This window comes from Lissotriton vulgaris, chromosome 3_1, assembly GCF_964263255.1.
Source record: "Lissotriton vulgaris chromosome 3_1, aLisVul1.2, whole genome shotgun sequence".
Taxonomy (NCBI): Eukaryota; Metazoa; Chordata; class Amphibia; order Caudata; family Salamandridae; genus Lissotriton; species Lissotriton vulgaris.
In genome coordinates, this window is record NC_141689.1 from 2,091,518,319 (window position 1) to 2,091,542,195 (window position 23,877).

Here is a 23,877-nt window from a genome sequence, read left to right on the forward strand (position 1 = left end):
ACATGGTGTGAATTCTAAACTACTGAGGTAGTCCAACTCCCTACGTACTTTACTATAGAACATTGCCCTAGTACTGTCTACACCAATGCTGAGGGTCTTTCTAGGTTTTTCTGCCTTAGTGATGAGAATTACCATGGGTATGAGTAATTATTCCCACCTTGCATGGGGCATGGGCTTGTTGGAAATTACAGTCTTTTGTGTATTGTACCCTCAAATTTTTGCCTTGACTGGATTTGCTTGCTGCAGGCACTCTGTGCACTTAACCCTGCTAACCGGTGAGAAAGTACCTGCACTCTCCCTTTCAACATGATGAAATTGGCATACCACCAATTGGAATCTTTAACTTACCTATAAGTCCCTAGTATATAGTACAAATGTTTGACCAGGACTTGTAACTTACATGTCACAAGTGGACCACCGAACCCATTGTGCCATCCTTTACAGTGACAGTTTAAACATGAGTGCAGGTCTACCCTCTGTAGCCTGGCTGTTCAGTATTAAACTGTAAATTTGACCTGTCAAAATAATACCTGTTTTCGGCAGGCCTAAATATTCCTTTTAAATATTTATATGTCGCCCCTAAGTAGACCTTATGTCTAATAAAACAGGGTTCATGGTATTTAATAGTTGTACATGCAAAAGTTTAATGCAATTGCAGTGAAAAGCCCACACAAGCTATGTTCACTGTAGCAGGCTATATACTCGGATGCAATATTAAATGCCAATACTATACAGTGGGAATGAAACTAGCTAGAAAAATAATTAAACAACTATGTTTAATAGTTCATAAATTATCCAATTTAATGGTGAAGTCAAATTGTTACTGAATGTTAAGGAAAGGTAACTTTTCGAAAATTGTCTTTTCCTCATCCGAAGTCCCTGGAGGCTAATCTTCATTTTGCTCCCCCACTTCTGCCATCCAGTAATTAGTATTTGAATGTGAATGCATGGGTGTGGAATGCCTCCCATGAGCATACAATAGGCTGACCTTTATGTGCATAGATGGTCCCTATGAAACTGACAGAATCTGCAGTGTCGGGCTATGGACATCCTTTTGGACATTAAAGTGCCACTTCCTGCTTGAATGCCAAATAATGCTTGACAGGTCTGCTGGGGCTTTTACATAACAATGGGGGGGCATGAGGTTCCGTGACGATTGTAAGTGGTGTTTTCGACTCGCACGAATATGGTTGAGTCTGGTATCTATGAACCGCAAATGACGAGTTTAGTGGGTGTACGCAGTTTCGCTGTGCTAACCTAAACCGTTTATCTGTTACATGGGTTTTTCTATCTGTACCCACGGGTTCCATCTTAGATACGGCATCCATTTTGTCTCTTGCCCTCAAGTAGCCAGCGAACGGACGTTGTCCGCTTCGCGACCCTGGGATTCCCAAGATATCAGCGGAAGACACATGTCCTTTGAAAATGTCTTTATGATGAGGGGGATGATACTGTAAGGCAGATGGCCCCGCTCGAGGCTCATCTTGCCGTGTCGGTCTATTGTCTCAGCCGTGCATCTCATTAGGCACGTCCCTTTGATGCCTGTAGCTCGTGTTTCCCGATACCTCCCTTTTACACCCTTTCCGATCTCCCCACTGTTTCCATCTTCCTTTGCACCTGTCCTTGTTTTTTCTTCGATCTGTTTTACTGTCAATTGGAATGTACTAATGGTGGGAAGATGGGTTTTTACAGTTGGGAACCACCAAATGTTTCCGCACTTATGTTCCGGACCTTGAATGTATCAAAGTGACCAAAGCGACCCCTCTCGGGGATAATTATGAGAACCAAATCGTAAACCTTTGTGTACCATGTAAACCTATGGGAGAAATGTGTATAAAAGGAGCGATCCACAGTAGCAATTTGAAGCAGTCTCCTCGAACCTACACTCGTTGTACTTCCTGTGACTTCTGTGTTCCCTGCAGTAAATAAACCTCGAATCTTTGACGCCGAAGGAAGTGTCCCGTGTCTCTGTCATTCGTACGCCGGAGCAGGTTACCCACGAAGGTTTCAGGTGTTGTCCCCTGGCACCGCTGGGTCTTAAATAACCCAGTCCTTCAGTTGGCGCCCAACGTGGAGCTGCATGAGTGGTACCGGTCCGAGCCCGACGATCGTGAGGAACTTCGTGTGAAATCTCCGAGGGAAGGTGCACTCCGCTTCATCGATCCTGTTGTCGAAATAAGTGGCCCAAAGACTTTTCCCGCGAAGATTCCCGCTTCCTGACGGCTGCGACGGACTGCTGCCCTGACTGTAGACCTGTTTTGGCACCTGGCGTAGACCTTGGTATAGCGAGACGATTGACGGGCCTTCCTGGTGACGCCATCGATCTTTGAGTTAAGTATTTGTGGGTCGCTCCCAGAGTTCTTGGTTGTGGTTGCTTCGTTGTTGCATGGTTCCATTGCATTTGTGGTTCTTGGTACTTTGTTGTGATATTTGACGACTGCAGCCGCCAAAGACCGAGGGTTTTTGCTCTTTGCAGGGACTTGGTAAATCCCGTAACCCTTGACGTTTGTGGAACTCGGCTAGTGTGCAAGATACCTGGTCGCAGTACTCTGTTTAGTTGTTTCAGACGTTGTGGTACGGATTCCCGACTGGAGGACTCTTGTCCGATACCTCCGGTTGGAACTCCCACTTATGAGCTCTACAGTAAGCACGGGCTAGGCCCGATTACTTTTAATGAATATTGGATTCGTTACACCAAAAAAGATGGTGTCCTTAGTTGGCCACCTCATGGTAGTTTTGAGACCCCGATTTTAGATAATCTTGAGGCTAAATTGTTTGAGAAAAAGTCAAGGCCGGCCATGTTTGATGCCTTTCGGTTGTGGCGTAAAGAAGCCCGACAGAAAGAGATCAGACAGACTAAACGTAATCAGAGAGATGGTGTTGCTGCCATTGTAAAGAAAGCAGAGCAGTTTCAGCGTGATAAGGAGGATAAGCAAAAGGAAGTATTTGATAGGCTACAACGTATGTCCATAGATAAATGCTATCCTGTTTTGCCTACGGAGTCGGATAACAAGGAAGAATTCGTTGAGGATCCTTTAATGTCCTATCTAATGAAGTCGCCACCTCCGTATGTACAGGGTACCGCGGCTCCTGTGGTTCCCCCTGTACCTGCTCCTGTGCCTGTTCCTCAACCTGTTCCTCAACCCGTACCCGTTCTTCCGACTGTTCCCGCTCCTTTGCCTACTGCTGTTCCTACTGCTCCTCCGCTTATACTTCCACATACTCCTGCTCCCGCTACTGCTCCTACTCTGCTTACTCCTGTTGCTTCTTCTGTTTCTACTCCTTCTCTTGTTAATCCCTTATGTTATACTTCTACATCTACTCGATGTCGTACCTCTCCTGTTGCGGCTAGTTTCTTTAATTCTCTTGGACCTGTTCTTGAGTCCGCTGGTTCGGACGGTCCTCAAAGACGTAGTCAGCTTCCCGGTAACAGGGAACGTGCTGCGCTATATAACATGGCGATGGGTTGGATGACACACCCTCTTAGAAATCCTCCACGTGCGGTACTTGATACGTTCTGTCAATTCAATGTACCGACACAGAGATACGTGTTCGAAGAAATCTGCAAGGTTCTGCGCGATCAGATATCGGCCGATGCATCTGACGATGTATTGACCGCTTTGTCTGATCTACAGCTTCAGTTCTCGAACGGACTGATAGTGGATACCAACGTTCGACGCGCTGTTGAGCGGCTGTTATCCTTCCGTCCCTCTCCGATACCTCAGGCCTTGTTCGTTGAGGACGTTGAAAGACAGTTAGATGCGTCTGGTCAGTACCCCATGCGCGAGGTTCCACCAGTGTGGATGCCAGGTGACGCTAATCGAATTCCACCGGTCCTGCCGCACTTCCAGAGAGTATGGATACATCTCCCGTGGAAACGATCGGAAGTGTTGCAGGTGAAGCAATCTTTGCCTGACCCTCGTAAAAATCCTGCAGGGTACTATAAGGAATTGTCGCAGCTTGTAGACGCTACGATAATGAATCTGGCCGATATCGATATGCTGTTTGGCAATGTCGTACCGCAACCGGTATGGGCTAAGATTCGTCAGGAAAATCATGCAAACGAATTAGGTGGTGATTGGGCTGCCATTATAGCGGCGGATGGGTTGCAAACGGGTGGTGCTAAACCCGAACAGTTGATTGCTGCTCTCCCGCAGAGGATAATTACACTAATGAAAACTCTTATGCCAGCTATGAGGGTGAACTGGGACAAATTGTCAGCTTGTAGACAGAAGAAGGACGAGAGTGTCTCTGATTTCTTTACGAGATTTGAGGAGGCATTCATCGACCATAGTGGTCAGGATATGGGCACTGAGGGTGGTCAACGGTTGTTTGTGGATAAATTTGTCTCTAACTTGTTGCCCGACTTGAGCAATAAATTAAAAAATTCTGAGAGTGCGTGGGCTGTTTCTACCTCTGCTCAAATATTGGCTACGGCACAGTATTACGAGAACAGAGAAAAAGAGGAGAACGACCGCGCTGATAAAAAGACGAAAGAACTTAAAACCAAAGTGTTGTTGTAACAGGCGTATCCTCCGCGTTCGAATCAGAATGCTTCGCAGCAAAATAGATCGCAGTTGCAATCGAATAGGTCGCAATCTCGAAATGACTCCTCTTCCCAAAGATCTTCGTTAGGGTACAATCAGTGTGCCTATTGTAGACAGGAGGGTCATTTAAAATTCAACTGTCCTGTTCTAAACGATCGTAATAGTGGTAACTCATCTAGAGGAGGTTGTGGTGGTTCTCAGCAGACATCACGTGGTAGGGGTCGTGGTGCTCAAAATGATCGTTCAGACAACTCATCGAATTCCAATGACTGTTTTGATCAACGTGGATCATCGCAAGGACGATCTGCACAGTACAATGTAGACTATTATTACGTCGATCAGGGAACTGACGACAGTAATTACTAGGACAGCCATAGACAAGGAGAGGGAGTGGTATCAGTTCCGGTTGATCAGAGAGGGCCTTACGTCGCAGTTGCTACATCGGGCGTCGTTGAGCCTTCTCTGTTGGACATTGGTGCAGCGAAAAGTTCCATAATGCATTCGAAACTCCCTGGCGCACCTTTGTCTGGCTTAACAAATGTTTCCATTGGATTCTCTGGCGCCCCCGTTAGCAATCCAGTTTCGCGCCCTTTGCCCCTTACAATGGGCCTCGTGAGCTTCAAGCTCCGTTGATTTTGACTACTGGTTGTGGTGAAAATCTTTTGGGCCTGGATTTGCTAAAACGTTTGTATGCAACTTTGTATTGTTCTCCTGTGGGTGTAAAGCTTACGTTAGGTGAGAGGGTTGTCTCTCCTATGTACTTGTCTCTCGATAAGCTTCCACCGGAATTGAGTTCTCTTCCTGCATCTTTGTGGGCAACAGGTCCCAATGATGTGGGCCTGCTTGACATCTCCCCTTATGTTGTTCAGCTGAAATCTAATGTACGATTGCCACGTATTCCCCAGTATCGAATCTCTCTTGATGGTGAACGAGCACTGTTAGCGATCATCTATGATCTGATCGAAAAAGATGTTATTGAAGAAACTCGGGGAAACGTGTGCAACAGCCCTGTATTGCCCATTCTAAAACGTACTGATCCTTCGAAACCACCTGTTTATCGTTTTGTTATCGATTTACGGGAGGTAAATAAAATTGTGATTCCTCAGTTCCCTGTTGTGCCTGACATCACGGCGCTACTGACTCTGATTCCAGCTTCTGCATCTTGGTTTTCGGTGATCGATTTGAAGAATACTTTCTTTAGCATTCCGATTGCAGAAGAGAGCAGAGACCTTTTCGGTTTCTCTCTTGGTGGTCGCAGCTTCCGGTTTAAACGTGCTCCTCAGGGCTACTGTGAGAGTCCATCGATTTACAGTCAAGCCTTGAAGGGTCAACTGGATGCGTTTACGTTGCCGGCTGGCGCGGCCTTAATCCAATATGTCGATGACTTATTGGTGGCTGCAGATACTCAGGACATTTGCAAAATTGCTACGGTGTCGTTGCTGCAACATCTCTGTGACTTACATCACAAGGTGTCACCTTCTAAACTCCAATATTGTTGTCAAGAAGTAACCTATCTAGGTCACTTATTGTCAAAGGAGGGAAGGCGGTTGACCCCAGAGAGAATTTAAGCAATTGCGCGAATGACTGTGCCAACAACCCAAAGAGATGTACGTGCCTTTCTAGGTATCACGTCATACTGCAGGCAATGGATTCCAAATTTTTCATTGCTAGCGAAACCATTGGTGGCTCTTACGTGCAAGGATGTTTCGACTCCTTTACCATGGACGGAGGAATGTCAGAAGAGTTTTTCTGAATTGCGTGACTCATTGTGTTCGGCTCCTGTGTTAGGTACCCCTGACTACAGCAAGCCGTTTACATTATATGTTCACGAGAGGGAAGGTTGTGCTTTGAGTGTCTTAACGCAACCTTTTGGTGGTAAGCAACGTCCATGTGCATATTTTTCCTCGACCTTGGACCCGGTAGCTAGAGCATTGCCGAGTTGCTTGAGAGCAACAGCGGCAGCTGCGGTGTCTATCCGACAATCAGCAGGATTGGTCATGGATAATATGCTTACGGTGATGGTTCCGCATGCAGTTGACACTCTTTTGAATCGTACGAAAACTCAGCACTTGACGAGTGCGAGGTTGTCTGGGTACGAGTTGACGCTGTTGGCAAGTCATATTCAGATAAAACGTTGCAATGTTCTGAACCCGGCGACTTTGTTACCAATTAGCACGGAGTCAGATGAAATAGCAGAACATGACTGTTATTTGAGGACTGAAGAGGAAACAAAAGGTCGAGTGGACCTTAAAAACACTCCTTTGGAAAATCCAGATGGAACTTTGTATGTGGATGGTTCATGTTTTAAATGGCCAAACGGTGATGTGACTACTGCGTATGCTGTGGTGACTTTGAATACTGTTGTGGAAGCTGCGAGATTGAATCAGAACTCTGCCCAGGCTGCAGAACTGATTGCTCTCACTAGAGCGTGTGTGCTAGCAAAAGGGAAACGTGTGAATGTGTTTACCGACAGCCAATATGCATTTGGCGTCGCCCATAGCTTTGGACGGTTGTGGAGAGAGAGAGGTTTTATGACGTCGCATGGCACGAAGATTCAGCATGGACAGCTTGTGAATGATCTTTTGGATGCACTTACGTTGCCTAAGCAGGTAGCGATTGTTAAATGTAGTGCACATCGTAAGGTGACGGATGATGTTGGTCGTGGTAATGCATTTGCGGATGAGACTGCTAAGGAGACTGCCCGGAACCTTAGCACTCGAATGTATGTGACGAGTTCGGTTAGGTGGCCTACAGAGACTAGTATGTGTGAGGACACTATCGAGAGTGTGAAAGCGATTCAAAATGAGGCCACCGAGACTGAAAAGACGAAGTGGAAAGAAAGTACGGGAAAGTTGGATGCGAATGGTTGTTGGGTTGATTTGTCGGAACATAAGAGATGGATGTTGCCGGATGCGTATGTGCTAGCTGTTGTGACAATGGCACATGGGTTAGCACATATTAGCGTGAAAGGTATTTGTAAGTTGCTGTCCCCTGTGTGGAAGAATGATGGTATCACGAAATGTGCTGAACGGTTGGTTAAGAATTGTATGGTATGTATGTTGTACAATCCTGGTAGGGGAACCCCAACACCTCCTGGCCATTTTGCTCCCCCTTCATGTCCTTTTGAGGTGATTCAATTAGACTTCATCCATATGGAGCGATGCAATAACCTGAAATACGTTTTAGTTGTGGTTTGCGCGTTCTCCCGATGGATTGAAGCCTATCCTCTCAAAGACAACACTGCTCTGTCAACTGCGAAAATCCTACTGAAGGAATACTTTCCTCGGTATGGAATGCCTCGGATTGTATGGTCTGATAACGGAAGTGAGTTTGTGGGGAGTGTGATGAAGAGTGTGTGTAAGGGCCTTGGAATTAATCAAAAATTCCATAGCGCCAATCATCCCCAGTCAGCTGGTTTGGTTGAAGGGTATAACGGCACCCTTAAACTAAAGCTAGCGAAGATTCAGGCTACGACTGGTCTTTCGTGGCCTGACGCTTTACCCTTAGCGTTACTGTCAGCAAGGGCAACCGTACACTCCCGAGTAGGGCTCAGTCCCTATGAAATAGTGTTCGGTCGTCCTGCGAATGTTTGGGGGGTCCCTAGACCGGGTGTGTTCTCTAGTCTTGAGTATCCAATGTTGATTGATTATCTTCATGATCTGACTGCTAAACTGAGGTTAATTCACCAACAGGTTTACGAAGCATTGCCGACGCAGACGGAGGGTCCAGGCCACCAGCTCCAGCCAGGAGACTGGGTGGTAACACGCAACTTTGCCCGTAAGAAGAATTTGGAACCCCGCTTCACTGGACCCTACCAGGTCCTCCTTGCCACGAGAACTGCCGTCCGTCTAGAGGGCCGAAAAAATTGGGTGCATGCCACCCATACAAAGAAGGTTCCTATACCTTTACCGGCAGACTCGTGGGTGAGGAAGGGCATTGCTTCAGCTGAGTCCGAAGGTTTGCCGGTTTTTGTACCTTTTAGCGACGCACAACCTGTCGGAGAATCCTCAGTGCCGCAGAAAGACATTGTTGAACATTTGCCACCGAAAGACTCAAGACCAGAACATTCGACTGATCAGCAGAACTCTGTTCCCTCATCGGATCCTTTGTTTGATGAACATACACGTCCTGGGAAAACTCGATACTTTTTGCGATCCAGCACCAAGGACAAATAAAAAGATTTCGTTTTGTCCCTTGACAATTGCATTATCCCGTTTTCCACGATCAGTCTGAACACCCGTATCATTGTGATTATTTTTGTATATATTGAGTTTCGTTCCACATGTATTTTTGCTTCCACAGCTAAGAGACTTTTTGTATATACATTGTGAATAAAGGCCGTAGGGCCGCGCGTGTACTTCCTTCTGGTTAGTAGGTCTTGACGCTAGGTTAAAGACCGTTGGTTCCTGGGAACTCCTAGGGATTGACTACTGCTACACAGAACGAAGTGCGTCAAGAAACGTTGCGGACGGTCATAGGGGATGGCGTTTTCAAAGCTGATGGACTTGGAAGAAGCTCAGGTGCAAAGATTCAAACTGCAACAACTTATTCGTACCAAATGTTTTATGTTTCAAATATTCGTATTGCTTTTGACTGTTTCTGCACTATTGGCGGGTGGGGTGTATTATATGATGTCATACTTCTTACCTTCTGCCCTACCTACTACTACTTCTGACCCTAAACTTACCTCCACTGCATCCCCTCATTCTTTTCATATCTTACCCGAACACCAGCAGGCTAGACGTGCAGAATTCCGTAATAATTCCTTTATTCAGCTCCTTCATCAGCACCAGTTAGTGGTTAACACTACTAATTGTTGGGAGTGTGGGCTGATGCCACATACCACGGATAAGGGAATTCCATATCTGGTCTTACCGTATAGTTCCCAGGGTTCGGCTCGAGCATTCCAAACAATGTTTCGAAGCGCACTAGATTCTTACCCCAGTCGAGAGCCACGTTCTCCCTACTTTGGCCCTGGCTCGTATCATAAGCCTTTGTCTATAGCGATAGAAGATTTGGATAGAGATATCTATGAGCCGTCGCTCATCCCAGAGGAAGAGGTACAAGCCTATAGGGTCCTGAGTAAGGTCGAGTATAGTGCGCTCACGAGTGAAAAACAGCTTAGAAGCTCGCCTCCGATATGGGTCGTACCCCACATTGGTAATTTCTGTCTAATGGGTCGTGGCCGAGGATCGAAAGCTCGACTTGGAGAGAGTGCTTGCACCGAGAATTACATTCTGCCGATGGTCTCATCCCCTGTGTTTCTGGCTGCCAAGGGTACATACTTTGTCTGCCATGATCGTGCGTATGCATGGTTGCCCTCCGACTTTGTGGGCTCATGTTTTATCGCAAATCTGTTGCCTCCGACGTTCACTGTAGACGCAGACTATCACAAGACTAGAGTTGTGAGAGGCGTAATTAGCGAAGAGGACACTGCCGGTCAAGAGGAAGGAGACTTTTTCAAGGGTTTCCTCCCGTTTTGGGGGCCTATGGTTAATAGTAGGAACCTGAGACAGTTGACTCGAGTGGTGGAATCGACAGCTAATATTACTGCCAGTGCCCTTGGTAATATCACCACAGAACTCCAGGCGGATAGGCTTATGACGTTACAAAACCATATGGTTTTAGACGTGATCTTAGCAGATCGAGGTGGGGTATGTAAGGTGATCCATTCGAGCTCCTGTATTTTCATTCCAGATAACGCTCCGACCGTCTATCAAGCCATCTCAAAGTTGCATAAGATCTCTGAATCCATACACGTGGATGTAGGAGATTGGACTCTACTTGGGTGGTTTTGGGGCCTGATGTCGACTTGGGGTTGGAAGATTCTGATGATTATCGGAGTTGTTGTGGCGTTCCTGTTCACGTGTTGCCTTTGTGTGCAGTGTGGTCCTGCCTTATGTGGCCTCTGTGCTACGACGTGTATAAGACAGCCGCCTGTTACCAAAGGAGCTCGGTTGGACAGAGCTATGTTACAGCAACATCTAGATGGTCTGATGAATATCGAATATGATTCCGACTAGTGCTTGCCTACATGAGGGCAAAAGGAGCGTCTGAGGTTCCGTGACGATTGTAAGTGGTGTTTTCGACTCGCACGAATATGGTCGAGTCTGGTATCTATGAACCGCAAATGACGAGTTTAGTGGGTGTACGCAGTTTCGCTGTGCTAACCTAAACCGTTTATCTGTTACATGGGTTTTTCTATCTGTACCCACGGGTTCCATCTTAGATACGGCATCCATTTTGTCTCTTGCCCTCAAGTAACCAGCGAACGGACGTTGTCCGCTTCGCGACCCTGGGATTCCCAAGATATCAGCGGAAGACACATGTCCTTTGAAAATGTCTTTATGATGAGGGGGATGATACTGTAAGGCAGATGGCCCCGCTCGAGGCTCATCTTGCCGTGTCGGTCTATTGTCTCAGCCGTGCATCTCATTAGGCACGTCCCTTTGATGCCTGTAGCTCGTGTTTCCCGATACCTCCCTTTTACACCCTTTCCGATCTCCCCACTGTTTCCATCTTCCTTTGCACCTGTCCTTGTTTTTTCTTCGATCTGTTTTACTGTCGATTGGAATGTACTAATGGTGGGAAGATGGGTTTTTACAGTTGGGAACCGCCAAATGTTTCCGCACTTATGTTCCGGACCTTGAATGTATCAAAGTGACCAAAGCGACCCCTCTCGGGGATAATTATGAGAACCAAATCGTAAACCTTTGTGTACCATGTAAACCTATGGGACAAATGTGTATAAAAGGAGCGATCCACAGTAGCAATTTGAAGCAGTCTCCTCGAACCTACACTCGTTGTACTTCCTGTGACTTCTGTGTTCCCTGCAGTAAATAAACCTCGAATCTTTGACGCCGAAGGAAGTGTCCCGTGTCTCTGTCATTCGTACGCCGGAGCAGGTTACCCACGAAGGTTTCAGGTGTTGTCCCCTGGCACCGCTGGGTCTTAAATAACCCAGTCCTTTAGGCACTTCAAACAGGCCTCCCCTGCCACAGAAAAATAAATGTTAGATGACACCTGGGAAGGGCCCTCCTTTTGTCCCCCCAGTCAGGCAGGCTGCAATTACTGTGGGCCTCTTTTTGACATTACAGTGTCAAACCCTGCCAGACAGGTCTGCTGGGTTTACATATAACACTTGGGGTGCACTTCAAATGAGGAAAACAGGATGCCAAAACAGTTATTGTGCATCCACTGTCTGGTTGCTCAAAACCATACTTTTTGTTCTACCAGACTTCTGGCTCTGGGTTTAATGGGAGCCACGTGGCTGCATTAAACTAGAATTTAGTGTCGGTTGGTAGAGGACACTACGATTGCTATAGTACACCCCCACTAACACCCCTAGCCCTCAGGGCCCAACTTTAGTTTGGCTGAAGACTTCTTGCAAATTCCCAAAGTGGGCAGGGATAGCCCTGGGAACCTTCCCCGAATTGGTTAGGACATCCAGAGGGGTCATTCTTAATCAATAGCTCATGCTAGGCATAAATGTGGCACCTGTCGACATCCACCTTAGAACATTCCTGGACCTGTGGAAAATCAGAAGAGGATTGAACCTGCTGTCTGAGACCTGAACAGAGCCTTAAAGACTATACCTGCTTTCTCTCTTGTACTTAGGACAAAGAAGTAGACTTCAATGGTTATAAGGCTGACCTTGTGTTTAAACTACAGTAACACAACAAGCTACAACGGACATGTTATTGCAATTGCACCGCTGATCACTGGCATGTGGAGATGAACTGGACCCTCCTGTTGGCTTCTGCCTTGTACTTTGTAAGTCTCTAAGTGCCTCCCCTGAGATACTGGGGGCTTTAGACGTTTACTCATGTGGTAGATGGGGAATATGGAGAGTAAAGTCAGAATGTAAAATCCATGACAAGGGTGAATCTGATTAGTGTATCAGAATACACTCTAGTGTGATCACCATCAAATTGTGCCTAGGTTCTATTTTACCACAACTTTTATTGGCACTTTGTGCTTCTTGCAACTATTTCAATAGAGAACTTAAAAAGTAATATCTCCAGTTCCCCTTATTGGATTGTTATCACTTTGGTGTCATTTTGTTTACTACATTTTACTCTTGTTTTCTAATTCATTTTGGGATTGTTATTCTTTTGCATTTTAACTATATCACTGTTTCAGTATTGCATACATGCTTTACACATTGCCTTTAAGTTAGGCCAGTCTGTCTGTTCATTTAGTAACTTTAATCATTCACCCTGACAAGGTTTGTGATTATTACTTAAGGTGAGTGCTTACTCCCTCAACAAATAACCCAATTTATTACAAAAACATTAAAAAAGAAAACATGAAAAGTATTATAAGATATTTGCTTACTTATGGAGATCATGCTTCAAGTAAGCATTTCGAATTTATGTAGCTTCTGTTGCTTGTTTCTTTTCCATAACATACTAATCTCCACAGTGAGTCCTTTAAATCTTTCAGTGAAAGTCGAATCTACATTTTGAGCTTTTTTTTCCTCTCTATGGCATATGTTTTCTACAGTCCTCACATGACAGACTGGACCTTATATGTGTCGCTGTATAACTGTGCCTCTGTAGGTGTTATGCATTGTAAGGCATCTCCCATTTCCCTACTTTAACTTTGGTTTTAATTCAACTGTTTTATTGCCATTGGAAAAGCCTGTTTCCTTCTACTAAGCATTTTATAACTGGAAGGAGCCTTGAATTTCATTGTATGTGCTCTTTTCATACTAGTAAGCAACTGCAAGTACTATACATAAGTGAAAGGCCTATCTTACAGAAACGTAATTCTAATGGACAGTCCAAAGAAATTGTGATAAAAGAATCTGCTCCGTTTTAGAAAAGGTGCTTAGCACTAATGATATTTTCAGCTTTGGTCCCATTGCCTTGCAAGTTAGTAATGAGTATCTAATGCTCAACTGCAGCTAAACCCTTGAGAAGCATTGAGCTTCATGACCTCAGATAGCAATAGAATTCGTAGTTGATGTCAAAACTACAGTGTGGACCCATGTGTAATCTCATTTATACATTAAACCTGAAAGAAGGCAGGGGAAGTCATGAGGTACCAATAGATATTGAGCCAGATGACAAATGTATGTCCTGTATCTTCACTTACTACGCTTTTAGTAATTTTCTCTCATAAAACTAATTACCAGCTTGAAATAGTGGCCAAATAAAAACTGCAATATGTAAATAAATAAGAATGTAATGTAATGTAATGATGTCTTGTAAAGCGCATGAATCACCCCACATGGGGTATCTCCACGCTGTCGACCACTGGGGAACCTGTCCTGGCTTTCCCTGTGAGATGGTCCCTACTGGGTATCTCCAAGGTGAAACCAGGCATACCCGGCATATGTGGGGGGCTGTTGTGGAGATGAGGCAAGCTAATGCCCAGAGTTGCCGAGTGTGATCCCTGGTTAGAGTAGGCACCGAGGCGAGAATTATCGAGTCCGCTGACCCTGGTCCACGACCCTGCCTTGTCGGGAATTGTATCCTGGTACCGGGCCGTCCTCTGCTTCCGGGTCTGACGCCTCTAACCAGTGAGCCACATCACTTCACTATATTCTATATATTCACGTATTCAAATAATAAACAAACACAAGCAATGCACGCCACTTGATATATCAGTTCTTTGTAGTCTAATATTACCAATCTTTCTAACAATCACTTTTTGTTCGGCCCATGCATCAGATCAGTCATGCTTAACTATCTCTTATAAACCAATTGTACCATGATTTACCTTTACTCGAGACCCAGAGACATTCAGTCCCCATATTTTCACACCACAACTAATGGACATAAAATAATATTTGCAGCTGCAAACAATCAAATAAATATTTTTGATCCAGGATAGCATAAGTTCTCTAATAGATTCCACCATACATATTTCTCCTGGAAAACTGGATAGCCTCCTTTCTAACTGAATACATACAGATCCACTGTGTACAGTACGTGGCACCCAAGTGACTCATTATTGGACTTAGGTCCGTGCCTACCAGCACAATTAGAATTATTGGGGTCCTAAGGCAAGACATATTTTGAATTAATTTACACTTAAAAGTGCTCAATATAAATTGTAAATTGATACTTGTAAATTGTAAATTGATACTTGTATAGCGCGCTACTCACCCGCAAGGGTCTCAAGGCGCTTGTACGAATACCGCTGTGGAACCCATCCTGGCTTTCCCTGTGAGGCATCCACTCCTGGGCACCCCCAAGGTGGAGGCCAGGCATCCTTAGCGTTGTGGGGGCTGTTGTGGAGATTAAGAAAGCTATTGCCCAGAGTTGCAGAGTGGGACTCCATGATTGGAATAGGCACCAAGGCGAGAATTATCAGGTCCGTGGAATTTTTGAGCCCAAGACCCGCCGAGGCGGGGAATTGAACCCTGGTCCCGGGCTAGACCTCTGCATCTGGGTCTGCCGCTCTAATCATTGAGCCACACTTCTCCAATATAACAAATATTCTGGAATGTCAGTCAACAAGTAGAAGGGGAAATAAACCAAACAGCACATGTGCTGAAAGGCAATTCCCTGCCCAACACACATTTCCAGGATGTTTACTATCATGGTGGCTTCCTATGCGATGAATCAGTATCTTGAGATCATCCGCATTAATGGCCTTCAAGGATAGGAAAGGTGCATTGTCAATATATCGTGTGGGTGATTACTGAATTCGAGCTTTGTGAGTATGAGGAACACATTGCAGGGTAAAAAATCAGGTGTGAAGTACGTTTCACAGTGGGTGTGGACTATTGCTTCTCTACCGAAACAGCAGCCATATTGGAGTTTTCAGAAATTTTGTGTTTAAAAATATGCCTGGTTGGTCATTAAGGGGAAGTCCCCTGGAAAATGTCCTGAATTAATCTTCTGGTATACAGATAGCTCTGATTGGCCTGTTTAAATAGAATGAATAAATCCAGATTAGATGACCACAACATCAACAATATGTTGTGGCAGCCATTACAGTATTTCTTGAAAAGGAATTAAAGAAAATAAGGTGGTAAGATGAGCACACCCTGACCCACAGTGGGATGTGTAGGATGCTCCCCCTTGATTGGCTGACGACAACACGGACAACATGTTAAGGTAGAAAAACCAAAGGAAATGATGGACGGAGCGTTGACAATACAAGCACTCATCCTAGTCAACTGATCTGGGTTTAATCCATCACCGTTCTTTAGCCCACTCTGCCACCCCAGTTCAGACATGGCCATATGCAAATCAGTCTGACCCTGTGCCTCATGGGAACAGTCCAGCCCGAACTGCAAGCCATGCCTTCCCTGGACCGGAAACAAGCTACCGAGGACCGGTTTCTGGCATTTCAGCCTTCTTCAGCCCAGCTTGCTTGAATCCAGTGGCAAAGTGAGCAAGGGACTCATGTCTGAGCATACCCTGCTAACTTATGGCGAACAAAGAAAAACCAAAGGAAATGATGGATGGAGCGTTGACAATACAAGCACTCACCCCCAGTCAACTGATCTGGGTCTCATCCATCACCGTTCTTTAGCCCACTCTGCCACCCCAGTTAAGACATGACCATATGCAAATCAGTCTGACCCTGTACCTCATGGGAACAGTCCAGCCCGAACTGCCAAGCCATGCCTTCCCTGGACTGGAAACAAGCTACCGAGGACCGGTTTCTGGCATTTCAGCCTTCTTCAGCCCGGCAGGGTATGCTCAGACGTGAGTCCCTTGCTGGGGGTGAGTGCTTGTATTGTCAATGCTCCGTCCATCCTTTTCTTTTGGTTTTTCTTTGTTCGCCATAAGTTGGCAGGGTATGCTCAGACGTGAGTCCTTTGCTCACTTTGCCACTGGATTTAAGCAAGCCGGGATGAAGAAGGCTGAAATGCCAAAAACAGGTCCTCGGTAGCTTGTTTCCGGTCCAGGGAAGGCATGGCTTGGCATTTCGGGCTGGACTGTTCCCATGAGGCACAGGGTCAGACTGATTTGCATAAGGCCATGTCTGAACTGGGGTGGCAGAGTGGGCTAAAGAACGGTGATGGATTAAACCCAGATCAGTTGACTGGGGGTGAGTGGTTGTTTTGTCAACGCTCCGTCCTTCATTTCCTTTGGTTTTTCTTTGTTCGCCATAAGTTGGCAGGGTATGCTCAGACGTGAGTCCCTTGCTCACTTTGCCACTGGATTCAAGCAAGCCGGGCTGTAGAAGGCTGAAATGCCAGAAACCGGTCCTCGGTAGCTTGTTTCCGGTCCAGGGAAGGCATGGCTTGGCAGTTCGGGCTGGACTGTTCCCATGAGGCACAGGGTCAGACTGATTTGCATATGGTCATGTCTGAACTGGGGTGGCAGAGTGGGCTAAAGAACGGTGATGGATGAAACCCAGATCAGTTGACTGGGGGTGAGTGCTTGTATTGTCAACGCTCCGTCCATCATTTCCTTTGGTTTTTGTTTGTTCGCCATAAGTTGGCAGGGTATGCTCAGACGTGAGTCCCTTGCTCACTTTGCCACTGGATTCAAGCAAGTCGGGCTGAAGAAGGCTGAAATGCCAGAAACCAGTCTTCGGTAAGATGTTTCCGTTCCTGGGATGGCATGGCTTGGCAGTTCGGGCTGGACTGTTCCCATGAGGCACAGGGTCAGACTGATTTGCATATGGCCATGTATGAACTGGGGTGGCAGAGTGGGCTAAAGAACGGTGATGGATTAAACCCAGATCAGTTGACTGGGGGTGAGTGCTTGTATTGTCAACGCTCCGTCCATCATTTCCTTTGGCTTTTCTTTGCTCGACATAAGTTGGCAGGGTATGCTCAGACGTGAGTCCCTTGCTCACTTTGCCACTGGATTCAAGCAAGCCGGGCTGGAGAAGGCTGAAATGCCAGAAACTGGTCCTCGGTAGCTTGTTTCCGGTCCAGGGAAGGCATGGCTTGGCAGTTCGGGCTGGACTGTTCCCATGAAGCACAGGGTCAGACTGATTTGCATATGGCCATGTCTGAACTGGGGTGGCAGAGTGGGCTAAAGAACGGTGATGGATTAAACCCAGATCAGTTGACTGGGGGTGAGTGCTTGTATTGTCAACGCTCCGTCTATCTTTTCCTTTGGTTTTTCTTTGTTCGCCATAAGTTGGCAGGGTATGCTCAGACGTGAGTCCCTTGCTCACTTTGTCACTGGATTCAAGCAAGCCGGGCTGAAGAAGGCTGAAATGCCAGAAACTGGTCCTCGGTAGCTTGTTTCCTGTCCAGGGAAGGCATGGCTTGGCAGTCCGGGCTGGACTGTTCCCATGAGGCACAGGGTCAGACTGATTTGCATATGGCCATGTCTGAACTGGGGTGGCAGAGTGGGCTAAAGAACGGTGATGGATTAAACCCAGATCAGTTGACTGGGGGTGAGTGCTTGTATTGTCAACGCTCCGTCCATCATTTCCTTTGGTTTTTCTCTGTTCGCCATAAGCTGGCAGGGTATGCTCAGACGTGAGTCCCTTGCTCACTTTCAAGTTCAAGTTCAAGTTCAACATTTGTATAGCGCACTACTCACCCAGAGGGTCTCAAGGCACTTGAGGGAGGGGGTACTTTACTTATCTAATATCCAAGTTTTAAGTTGTTTTTCGAAGGAGAGGTGGTTCTGTGTAAGGCGGAGGTGGGTGGGGAGAGAATTCCAGGTCTTGGCCGCTAAGTAGGAGAAGCTACTTCCTCCCATGGTGGATCTATGGATGCGTGGAATTGCGGCAAGGGCTTGATTGGACGATCGTAGTTGGCGGGTTGGGGTGTAAAAAGCCAGGCGCGTGTTGAGGCATTCGGGTCCTAGGTCGTAGAAGGCTTTGTGTGCGTGGGTGAGGAGGCGGAACGTTATTCTCTTGTTGACGGGGAGCCAGTGGAGGTCTTTCAGGTGGCCAGAAATGTGAGCTTGGCGGGGGGTGTCTAGTATGAGTCTGGCTGAGGCGTTTTGGATGCGTTGGAGTTTTTTCTGTAGTTTGGCTGTGGTTCCGGCGTAAAGGGTGTTTCCGTAGTCCAGTCGGCTTGTGACCAGTGCGTCGGTGACCGTCTTTCTTGTTTCGGTGGGGATCCAATGGAAGATTTTTTTGAGCATACGTAGGATGTTGAAGCATGATGATGAGATGCCGTTGACTTGTCTGGTCATCGAGAGGGAGGAGTCTAGGATGAAGCCCAGGTTACGTGCGTGGTCCGTAGGTATGGGTGCGTTTCCCAGGGCTGGTGGCCACCATGAGTCGTCCCAGGTGGAGGGGGATGATCCTAAGATGAGGACTTCCGTTTTGTCCGAGTTCAGTTTTAAACGGCTGTTCTTCATCCATTCGGCTACTTCTTTCATCCCATCGTGTAGGTTGGTTTTGGCGGTGTTTGGGTCTTTGGTGAGGGAGAGGATCAGCTGGGTGTCGTCTGCGTAGGAGATGATGTTGAGGTTGTGTTGGCGCGCGATGGATGTGAGGGGACTCATGTATACGTTGAAGAGGGTGGGACTGAGTGATGATCCTTGTGGTACGCCGCAAATGACTTCGGTGGCCTCTGATCTAAAAGGGGGGAGGCGGGCTCTCTGGGTTCTTCCGGCTAGGAACAAGATGATCCAATCCAATGCTTTTCCTTGTATTCCGACGTTGCTGAGGCGTTGTATAAGGGTGCTATGACAGACTGTGTCGAAGGCTGCGGAGAGGTCAAGTAGGATGAGGGCAGCTGTTTCTCCGTTGTCCAGTAGTGTTCTAATGTCATCTGTTGCTGCGATGAGGGCGGTCTCGGTGCTGTGTTTGGCTCGGAAGCCGGACTGTGAAGGGTCGAGGGATTTGTTGGATTCGAGGAAGGCGGCGAGCTGACTGTTGACGGATTTCTCAATGACTTTGGCTGGGAATGGGAGGAGCGAGATGGGGCGGTAGTTCTTAAGTTCAGTGGGGTCTGCTGTGGGTTTCTTGAGGAGGACACTGAGTTCGGCATGTTTCCAGCTTTCCGGGAAGGTAGCGGAGTTAAGGGAGCAGTTGATGACGTTTCGGAGATGGGGTGCGATAATGGAGTCTGCTTTGTTGAAGATGTGGTGGGGACATGGGTTGGTTGGCGATCCTGAGTGGATGGAGTTCATCAGGCGGATGGTGTCTTCAGTGGTGATTGGGTTCCAGGCGCAAAGGTTGTTGGAGGGGGGTTTTAGTTCGGAGGTGGGTGGGGTGGACTGGTCCTCGGACTGGTTATCAAAGCTGTTATGTATGTCAGTGATGTTGTTGTGGAAGAATGAGGCTAGGGAGTCGCAGAGGATTTGGGAGGGAGCGATGTCGTTGGTGCCGGCGGTGGGGTTGGTAAATTCTTTGACGATGTTGAATAGTTCCTTGCTGTTGTGGGCGTTGTTGTCGAGTCGATCCTTGAATACTGATTTCTTCGTGGATCGGATTAGTTGGTGGTGTTTGCGGGTGGCGTTCTTGAAGGTGGCCAGGTTGTCAGTGGTTAGGTTTTTTCTCCAGGCTTTCTCGAGGGTGCGACAGAACTTCTTGGATTTCTTAAGGTCATCATTGAACCAGGGGGCATTTTTGCTACCTTGCTTGGTTTGATGTTTTTTCAAGGGTGCTAATTCGTCAGCGCTGTGGGTGATCCATTGTGTGAGGTTGGTGGCTGCAAGGTTTGGGTCGGATGATTTTGCAGGAGGGTTTTGGTGAAGCGAAGTGAAGAGTTGCTCGGTGGTAATTTTGTTCCAGTTTCTGCGGGGAATTGTTTGTGGGTGGTTGTGGGTCGTAGTCTTTTTGTAGTTGAAGTGAACGCAGCTGTGGTCTGTCCAATGGAGAGCTGTGGTGTGATTGAAGGAGATGTGCTTGCTGGAGGTGAAGATTGGGTCGAGCGTGTGCCCAGCATAGTGGGTGGGGGTGTCAACAATTTGTTTGAGTCCGAGATTGGCGAGGTTGTCCAGAAGGGTGGTGGTGTTGCTGTCGTTGTTCTTTTCCAGGTGGAAGTTGAGGTCCCCAGGGAGGATGTAGCCGGGCTGAAGAAGGCTGAAATGCCAGAAACCGGTCCTCGGTAGCTTGTTTCCGGTCCAGGGAAGGCATGGCTTGGCATTTCAGGCTGGAGTGTTCCCATGAGGCACAGGGTCAGACTGATTTGCATATGGCCATGTCTGAACTGGGGTGGTAGAGTGGGCTAAAGAACGGTGATGGATTAACCCCAGATCAGTTGACTGGGGGTGAGTGCTTGTAGTGTCAATGCTCCGTCCATCATTTCCTTTGGTTTTTCTTTGTTCGCCATAAGTTGGCAGGGTATGCTCAGACGTGAGTCCCTTGCTCACTTTGCCACTGGTTTCAAGCAAGCCGGGCTGAAGAAGGCTGAAATGCCAGAAACCGGTCCTCAGTAGCTTGTTTCCGGTCCAGGGAAGGCATGGCTTGGCAGTTCGGGCTGGACTGTTCCCATGAGGCACAGGGTCAGACTGATTTGCATATGTCCATGTCTGAACTGGGGTGACAGAGTGGGCTAAAGAACCGGGATGGATTAAACCCAGATCAGTTGACTGGGGGTGAGTGCTTGTATTGTCAATGCTCCGTCCATCATTTCCTTTGGTTTAACATGTTAAGGTAGCCATTACAGGACTCTGGGATATACTGCCCTTTGAAAGGCATTATGGTCACAAAAGGAAGCACATACAAAGGGGAATAACAGACTGTAGTCACAATATAAATCATTGTTGGTGGTGTTATAATCATTTTAGGGGCTCAGGTGATGTTTTGTGTAATTTTACACCGTGTAAGAAATGGTGATCTTTGGCTTGGATGAGATGATCAATGCTTGGGAGAAAACTGTTTCCTGTCATGTTAGACTTGGCATCTTTTGGCGTGTTTCCCCTGAGTTTTTGGTTTCTGACCTCACGTTTTTTTATTCTGTTTTTGCTGGTGTAGCTTTCTGCACACTTTTCGCACTGCTGATCAGTGGTAAAGTGCAGGTGCTCCTGTAGTAAATTGTGTTATGGATTGGTGTTTCCATGAATGGATATTTGATTTATGTGTTAGTCCCTAGTAAAGTGCACTGCGTGAGCCAGGGTCTATAGATCAAATGCTGTTGGCGGGCTGCAGCGCTGGATTGTGCCACCCACCCAAACAGCCCGTAAAGGTACCTCAGACATGCCATTGCAGAGTCTGCGTGCGGTTTGTAACTGCCTCTTTGACTTGGCCAGTGCACACACTTGCCAATCCCTAACCTTCCCTTTTCTTACATGTCAGGCACCCTAAGGTAGGCCCAAGGTACCCCTGTGGGCAGGGTGAAGTGTATGTGAAAGGTAGGACATGCCCTGATATGTGTGTGGCATGTCCTGATAGTGAATTAAAGTCATTTTAGTTTTTCACTATTGCAAGGCTACCTGTTCCCCATAGGACAAAATGGGACATTTATTTATAACATCTTATAAACATAACTGGCCCGAGGAATTAGGTAGGAAAATAACGTTTAGTATGCCTGAACTCAGAATCTAAAGATGCATCTTTTAGTGAAGGTGATTTTTACATTATGTGTTTGAAAACACCACTTTTAGAAAGTAGGTATTTTCTTGCTCAGCCATCCCTTGTGCCTCTGCTGGGATGTGGATTGCCTGTCTGGGTTTTGGATGACAGATGGCTGGTGGAGCAGGAGTGGCTTCAGATATTCTAGGTGGGTAAGGAAAGGGCTGAAAAGACCTGGGGTGCAATGGGGAAAGGGGGATGAGATTTCCTTGCACCTCAAAGGGCCTGGTCTGCCTCTAACAATGCTGTCTTGGCCTCATGCCAGGAAATCACACCAGACAAGGCAGAACTGGTTCTGGCTGGGCACAGACACTCTCTGCCTAAGAGATCAAAGGATTTGGGGATATAAATATTAAGTCCCAGACCCCTGAACTTCAGAATTCCTTTGGATCAATAAGACTGCCAAGAGGAAGAGCTGGAGAAGCTGTGAGGAGGGACTACCACTTTGCTGTGTCCTTTTCTGCGTTGGCCTGCAGTGGCTGCTTCTGTCTTGGGCAGTGAAAGCAGTGGACTGAACGTTCTGCAATCTACTTTTGTGAGTTTCTCCAAGGGCTTTAGGTAGAGCTTGCCCCCTGTTCAAGAAGTCTCAGGAACAGCAAAGACTTCAAGCTCTTCTACCCTCAGCACTGGGGACTGTGTGTTGTTTTGTGCAGCAACAGAAGAAAATCAACTTGACGACGTCTACGATGCTGCTGCCGACTCCGTGTCCTGAAGGCACTGCTGCCACGCCACACCACAACCCTGGTCTCACCGACGACACCTGCTAATGCCGCCACCGAGCTTCTGCTCGCACCTTGACCTGTGGGCCCCGCACTCCGCACTGCCTCTCTGCACGACGAGATGAGCTTATATGTGTGCAACTATTGATTTAGGGTATTGTATTACTTCTCTTTCACAAAATCATTGGTTGATATTATTAGTAATTTCAACAAAGGTGTTATTTAAATATAGTCAGTGATCTCATCAATGATGTCATTGTACATACCAAGAGTGATGTAATATGTGAAATCATGAGCAGTTAATGACAGTGGTACAAATTATAGTTAGTTTACTAAGGCATTACTGGTGTATGCCAGTGGTTTAAAAAATGTTTTTAATGAACTTGTGTCTCATTTTAATGCCTAACTACAATTGTACTTAAACCATTGTTTTTTCAGTGGAAAATATATGTATAAATAGGGAAACAACAGTTACAACGCAACTGTTACAACAGACTACTTTTACAACGCAACTACTACAACGCAGGATCCTTTACAACGCATGCCTTTACAATGCATGACATTACATAGCAGATGCTATTACAACGCATGCCATTACAATGTAAGTATAGGTAAGTTTATCTTTTTTAAAACATTTATTTAATTTGGGTTTTGGGGTACAGGGGTATTTTAAGAGTTCAGGGCTAGGTTTGGGTTATGGTGTACAGGGGTATTTTTAGGGTTCAGGGCTAGGTTTGGGTTATGGGGTACAGGGGTATTTTTAGGGTGCAGGGCTAGGTTTGGGTTATGGGGTACAGGGGTATTTTTAGGGTTCAGGGCTAGGTTTGGGTTTTGGGGTACAGGGGTATTTTTTGGGTTCAGGGCTAGGTTTGGGTTATGGGGTACAGGGGTATTTTTAGGGTTCAGGGCTAGGTTTGGGTTATGGGGTACAGGGGTATTTTTAGGGTTCAGGGCTAGGTTTGGGTTATGGGGTACAGGGGTATTTTTAGGGTTCAGGGCTAGGTTTGGGTTTTGGGGTACAGGGGTATTTTTAGGGTTCAGGGCTAGGTTTAGGTTATGGGGTACAGGGGTATTTTTATGGATTAGGGATAGGTTTTGGGTACAGGGGTACAGGGGTATTTTAAGGGTTCTGTTTTTTAAAAAACTACTTTAAATAAATTAAATAAATAAAAATTTTATTATTTACAATTTAAAAAAAAAGATAT